The 6,765-nt window shown below is 40.9% G+C and overlaps 1 pseudogene; it reads right to left on the bottom strand.

Annotated features, from left to right (window-relative positions):
• Positions 1-4,897: 4,897 nt before the first annotated feature.
• LOC140739672 (sin3 histone deacetylase corepressor complex component SDS3-like) overlaps positions 4,898-6,765 on the bottom strand; it is a 138,429-nt pseudogene continuing 136,561 nt past the window's right edge.

Genomic DNA, 6,765 nt, shown 5'->3' with positions numbered 1-6,765 from the left:
GCCTGAAACATTGACTTTTTATTCAATTTCAAAGATGCTGCCTGACCTGCTGAGCTCCTCCACCACATTATGTGTATTACTCTAGATTTCCAGCATCTGCAGTACCTCTTGCGTACTTCTACATCTGAGTGCGACAGTATTCCTGAGTCTCCACCCAGGATTTGTATGATCGAAAGCAGTGAAAACTGAGCCACTGGCACAATGAAGGAAGCCCTGAAGGCCATCCGAGATGGAGGACCTTCATTGCTGCTCCAAAGCCCGTGGCATCATGGGCAGTAAGTAGGTAGGTAGGTTGCCAGAGGTAAAACAACCAAATTCAGATTGGATCCAGAGGCCAAATGAGTGGAGTACAGTTATCTAAGAAGGTTGAGGCAGTAAAGAGAGAACAGGACATAAGGACACAATTTGCCGCCTTCTTTAAAATCTACAACTATCTGTTGACATCTTGACCACTCAGTAGAAAGCTGGAAGCACTTTAGTCTTGTTTGTCTTAGAAACATAGAAAGATTTAGCATAGAATTGTTTCCTTCAGCTCAGCCATGTCCACCATCTACTCCCATCCTGATTCATCTAATGTTTAGTCCTCCTCACACTGTCATTAACTCTTCCAGATTCTACCAATCACATGCACATTTACAATACCAGTCAACCTATCAATGGGCACATATTTAGGAAGTGAGAGGAAACACAGCACTCAGAGGAAACCCACATGATCACAGGGAGAACATGCAAACTCCAAATGTGTGTATACACAGTGGTGTGCAAAGGTCTTAGGCACATGTATACTACTAGGCTGCCTATGACTTTTGGATAGTACTGTGGTAATATTATGTATTACACTGTACTGCTACCACAAATATACAAATTTCATGACATATGTGAGTTTGATAAACCTGATTATGATATGGGTCTCTATTGTGGACTGAGAGTGGGAAGGAGACAGGGAGAGAGGAATCATGGTTGGGAAAAGGGGAAGGAAGAGGAGGGGGAGCAGGAAAATCCAGAGGGACATTCTGTACAGTCAATAAAGCAACTGTTTCAAATCAAATGAACTTGTCTGATGTCTTAGGGCTGTGCGTGTCTGCACACGTGCCACACAACCCCCCAGCACTCCTTCTCTGCCACCTGTACCGCACCCCTCCCACAGCACTCCACCCTCGCCATTCCCAATATCGTTTGCTCCCATCAGATTTACAAACTCACTCTCCACTCCATGTTGACAAATACAGTAATGCGCAAAAGTCTGAGACACCCTTGTTATATACGTGTATGTGTATATATAAATCGCCTGTGGCTTTTTCACAGTACTGTGTGTATAACAGGATCAGTTGACGGCTTGTTAGGCACTAGCCAGTGTTTACTTGCAGGGATGTGACAGATGCTGAAATGTATAAATTAACAATTGGCAGGGTAGACAAAGGGAAGTGATAACCTACAGAATTCAAGAGAAAATCGGACCCAGGAAATGAAATGTTGGTCTTACAGAATCAAAATCAGGTTTAGTATCACTGGCATATTTTGTGAAATCATGAATGGATGGAGGATATTTGAACTCTCCCTCTGGAGGTTGTGGATGTTGTGCCTGTTGAAATATTCAAGACCGAAGTCAATAGTTTTTTTGTACTGCTACTGACGTTGCACATTACAATTGGTTATATTTCTATTCTGCATAGTCCTCTCTGCACATTGGCTTTGATTCAACAGGGTTGAAGGAAACCTGCACTACATTATTCAGGCAACACACACAAAATGCTGGAGGAACTCAGCAAGCCAGGCAGCATCTATAGAAAAGAGTACAGTCGACATTTCGGACCAAGACCCTTCATCAGGATTCATATACAGTATTATTCACGTAGGATATAGGTGATTAAATCCCTCTTTAACCTTTCACCTGGGATATTCATCCAAATATAAAATCCTCAGCACTCTTGAAGACTACTGAGACCTAGTCTGTGTCCAGGTAACATTTGTCTCTGAAGTTTTCATTTTCTGCTTCATGCTTACTTTCTCCCATAAACTGGAACTCAAGCAGTGCAGATTGCGAGGGAGGAAGGAAACCCAGCTGAAACTTTTAGTTGACTTTGATCTAAGTATAAACTTTGCATTGACCTCTGATTCACACCTTTCTGCAGCAAAGGGGCTTCTTTGAATTGGTTACCAAATAATTTTATTTTAAGTAATATTCTCAGTTATTTCAATGAAGTTTCATGAAGTCTTGCCACATTGATAGTTGTATGTCCTTGCTATATTTCCCATGGTTCAAGTCAACAACCAGTCCCAATAAGAGCTATAGTAACCTTGGTTTCATGTTATTAGATTAGATTAGATTAGATTCAACTTTATTGTCATTGTGTTGAGTACAGATACAAAGCCAATGAAATGCAATTATCATCTAACCAGAAGTGCAAAGAATAGTGTTATTTACAAAATAACTGTGAATAAAAAGTAAGTGCTACAACACACAAATGTAAAAGTATTGAAATAGTACAATATGGGTGCAATACTGCCTAGCGCTGTGATGTGAGGTTCAGCAGGGTCACAGCCTCAGGGAAGAAGCTCTTCTTGTGCCTGCTGGTGCAGAAGCGGAGGCTCCTGTAGCACCTACCGGATGGGAGGATAGTAAAAGGCCCATGGTTAGGGTGAGATGCTTTTTGCCCTGCCTAGGCAGTGTTTATGGCAGATGCTCTCAATAGTGAGCAATTGGTTTTATGTGCTCACCACTGTCTTTTACAGTTTAAGGTTGTACATAGGGCTCACATGTCTAAAACTAAATCGTCACTGTTTTATCCTGGCATTAGCCCTGTTAGTGACAAGTGTAAAGAGGGCGAGGCTTCTCTTATCCATATGTACTGGGCTTGTTCTGGTCTAGAGAAATTCTGGAGAGAAATTTTTTTATCTTTATCCCATATTCTTGATTCCCTCTTAGAACCTAATCCTCTGATTGCCCTTTTCGGTACCTTGGATGAGGCAGACATGCATTTGAATCCAACTAAACATTGAACATTATCTTTTGCCTCTCTTTTGGCTAGACACTTAATTCTCCTCAGGTGGAGAGATGTTGCCCCACCCACTCATGCTCAATGGCTTAATGATATTATGTCCTGTTTAGACCTGGAAAAAATTCATTACTCACTCCTCAATTCGGACATAAAATTTCAAAAGGTGTGGGGACCTTTTCTTGAATACTTCCATAACTCCTCTTTAGATTAAGTTTAATCTTTTTAATCCCTTACTTTCAGCTTTTTTTTCTCTCTAAGTTTTATGGTTTCTTTTTGATGGAAATTACATTATAGTTTTGGTAGGAGGCATTATTATTCTTTTTTAAATTTATATTTACAGATTTGTAGGGTCAAATGCTCTGATTAATTTTTTTTACATATTGTAATGGTTGGCCTGGAGTTTCATAGTGGGAGGGAGCAGAGGATACTAACTTTATATGATTTTATTCTGGGTGCTGTTTCCTTATTGTTATGAATTATATAATTGTAAAGTGTATTTTGCACTGTATTAATCTTCACTTTGTTGTTGGGTTTTTTGTTTGTAGTCGGTTTGTAGAAATGCATAAAAAAAATTAATTTGAAAAATAGTGGGCAATTGTTGTCGGTAATCCGCTGGGCAGTATTCACCACCTACTGGAGTGCTTTGCAGTCCGATATAGGACAATTACCATACCACATTGAGATGCAATTGGTGAGTATGCTCTCAATGGTACAGTGGTAAAAGTCCTTCAGTATCCTGGGACAGAGGTGAGATTTCTTGATACTCCACAGGAAATAAAGGCGCTGTTGTGCCTTTTTGATCAGGATGGAGGAGTTCAGGGACCAGAAGAGATCATCGGAAATGTGGACATCAAGTAATTTGAAGCTTGGTACACAGTCCATTACAGCTCCGTTGATGTAGATGGGGACATGAGTGTGGCTCCTAGGATGCCTGAAGTCCACAATGATCTCTTTGGTCTTCTGGATGTTAAGGGCCAGGTTGTTATCGGCACACCACACGGTCAGGTGCTGGACCTCATCCCTGTAGGCCGTCTCATGTGGGTGGTCATAATTCTTCCTCTGGTGCTCCTCCCTCTCACCTTCCTTCCATGGTCTTCTGTCCTCTCCTATCAGATTCTCCCCTCTCCAGCCCTTTATCTCTTTCACCAATCAAATTCCCAGCTCTTTACTTCACCCCTCCCAGTTTCACCTATCACCTGCCACTTTGTGCTTCTTCCTTCCCTCTCCCCACCTTCTTATTCTAACTTCTCCCCTTCCTTTCCAGTCTTGATGAAGGGTCTCAGCTCGAAACATTGACTATTTACTCTTTTCTATAGATGCTGTTGTGTATGTGGCCTGGTTACACAACAATGTTATTAATAAAAACACTGGAGACGGGAGCTAAGTTTCATGGTTCTTTACTGGCAGACTCCGAACTCAGCACACACGTACAGAACAATACGCGCCTAACAGAGCATGCTCAATACATGCCTAATAGTGCATGCAATGATGTGTCCCTACAACATAAAGTAGTCCCTTATTATACTATAGGCCATACAGAACACTCCTCCCCTTTTATTTTAATAGTGTATCTACTTTGTTTTACTGGGGCACTATGCTAAGCAAATATGCTTACTCTTAACATACAAACGCCTAACATTTGTTTACTTAGTAACTTAATAATATCAAATTATAACAAAGTAACATAATAATATCAAATTATAACAAGCCTTTTTTTTACTTTTGGTCTAAGACCCATTTATAACTCAAGTCTATGGTAGGGTCTTCTCTGCCTCTTCGGGTAATGTCTGTCAATAAACTTGTTTGTTTTAATACAGATTTCAATATAAAAGTCATGAAAAGTTGACCTCTGAGCATAGGGAGTTAAGAAGATGTGCACTTCCAACTTGCTAAGAGTTCTAGGCAGCAGATCGCCTCCATATAATGAAGACTCCTCTGTGCAGCTGTCCTAGATATATACACATCTTTGTGCTATCACTTGTCTCCCTTACCCATATCTCATTTGATCCAACTGAGCTAATTACACAGCCAATCTTCGTATTCTCCTTAGATTCTAAATAGATAGCCTGACTTTAATGATACCATCGCTTATCATAATATAATTTTCCATCTTCTATTCATGCTTCATATCTTTGTGCTGGTGATTCAGCAGGAGCGCTGGGAAGATGCTCAGGAGAAGTCGGAGATGCTGGTCTTTTCGGAGATTTAGGCTTATTGAGAGTTCGCAGATCTTCCATTATCTGTTCATCTGTTAACAAGTAATTTAACTGCGCAGGTGTAATTGGAACAGGGTCATTAGGTCTCCTCCTTAGTTTCCTAGTCATTATTGGCTTTACCTCCATAGAATTTCCTGTGAGTTCCATTGTTAGCCTCTCATTCTCAATTATCTTTTTCTTTTCTTCTATCTCAATCTTTTTATCTTCAAATTCTTTCACTGCTGCTTTCTTCTCTTAAATATAATTCCTTTCCACTTGTTCTGTCTCCAGTTGCAGAAAAAAGTCTGCATTTCGAATTCTGTCCTTGCATTGTTGATCTAGTTTCTTCATCCTTTTCTGATACTCCTGCAAAGTGCCTTCCTCTAACTGCTGTAGCTGTCTATTGAGAGATGTCAATTTCTCCTGGTACATCTGCTCTTTAAATTCCAGGTAGTCTTCATCATCCTGCTTATTGGCAATATCTGTCTCACTTGCATCCTCTGTATCTTCATCTGAGTTGCAGCCACAGATACTGTGTTCGTCCTCATCGTCGACGCCGTCAAGCTCCTCCTCATCGCTATAATATCGACAATGGGTGAGAGGAGAGCTGCGGACATCTTCCCCACCGATCTGCCCTCCTTTGTTGACACATCTAGTGCCTTGATGGTGTGCCAATCCATCTGATTCATTCCCGTCCCAGCAACAGTGGTCCTCCATTTCTCAGTACATAGAGGTTCAGCTGCTGTGTTTCATCTCCGTAGGTCACTGACACTTTAATTTTACCTTTGGGACGCACTTTCTGTCCTGTGTAAGTCTTTAGCAGTAGTTTAGTTCGTTTCAGAGGTATGTGAGAAAACAGTCATTTGTAGTAGTGTGCAGAGATCACTGTTAAAGCTGAGCCCGTGTCCAACTCCATTTTCAGTATCACACCTGCCACTTGTGGAACGATCCTTATTACTCTTCGATCATTTGTCTCTTTCACGCCGACAAGACAATTCACTTTCGTCGGAGTCATTTTCATCAGAACCGCCTTCTTTCATTTTGTGTACCTTGTTGTATTTTCCTTCCTGGGGTTTCTTGTTTCTCTGTATTTTGCCCTTTTTCTGCTGTTGACTAGCTTTGCATACTCTGCCAATGTGGCGCTGTTTGCCACAGTTTCTGCATTCTTTGTCTTTAAACCAACAGTCATCCAGATCATTTGACCTGTTCCCACAACGGTAACATTTCTTTCCTTCATTTCTGTTCAGTGACATTTTATTTGTGGCATATTCCAGAGATTTTTGTTGTATCTCGGAAGTGCCCCGTGCCGCTGTTTCTGTTGATATTGCAATGTTTAGCGCTTTTTCGAATGTAAGGTCTGTTTCACACAGAAGCATCTTCTTTGTGGTTTCACAGTGCATGCCACACACTAACCTGGCTTCAATGCATCCAATAGACCAGCTCCAAATTGACAGTGTTCTGATAATTTCCGCAGTTCAGCACAATATTCAGAAATGCTTTCACTTTTGCTCTGATTCCGATTGTGAAATTCAAATCTTTCAGCAACGACCAGTGGTTTGGGGTTTAAATGC

The sequence above is a fragment of the Hemitrygon akajei genome, chromosome 16, assembly GCF_048418815.1.
Source record: "Hemitrygon akajei chromosome 16, sHemAka1.3, whole genome shotgun sequence".
NCBI lineage: Eukaryota > Metazoa > Chordata > Chondrichthyes > Myliobatiformes > Dasyatidae > Hemitrygon > Hemitrygon akajei.
Note: the sequence above shows the minus strand (reverse complement) of the source record. Positions and strands in the feature narration are given on the sequence as shown.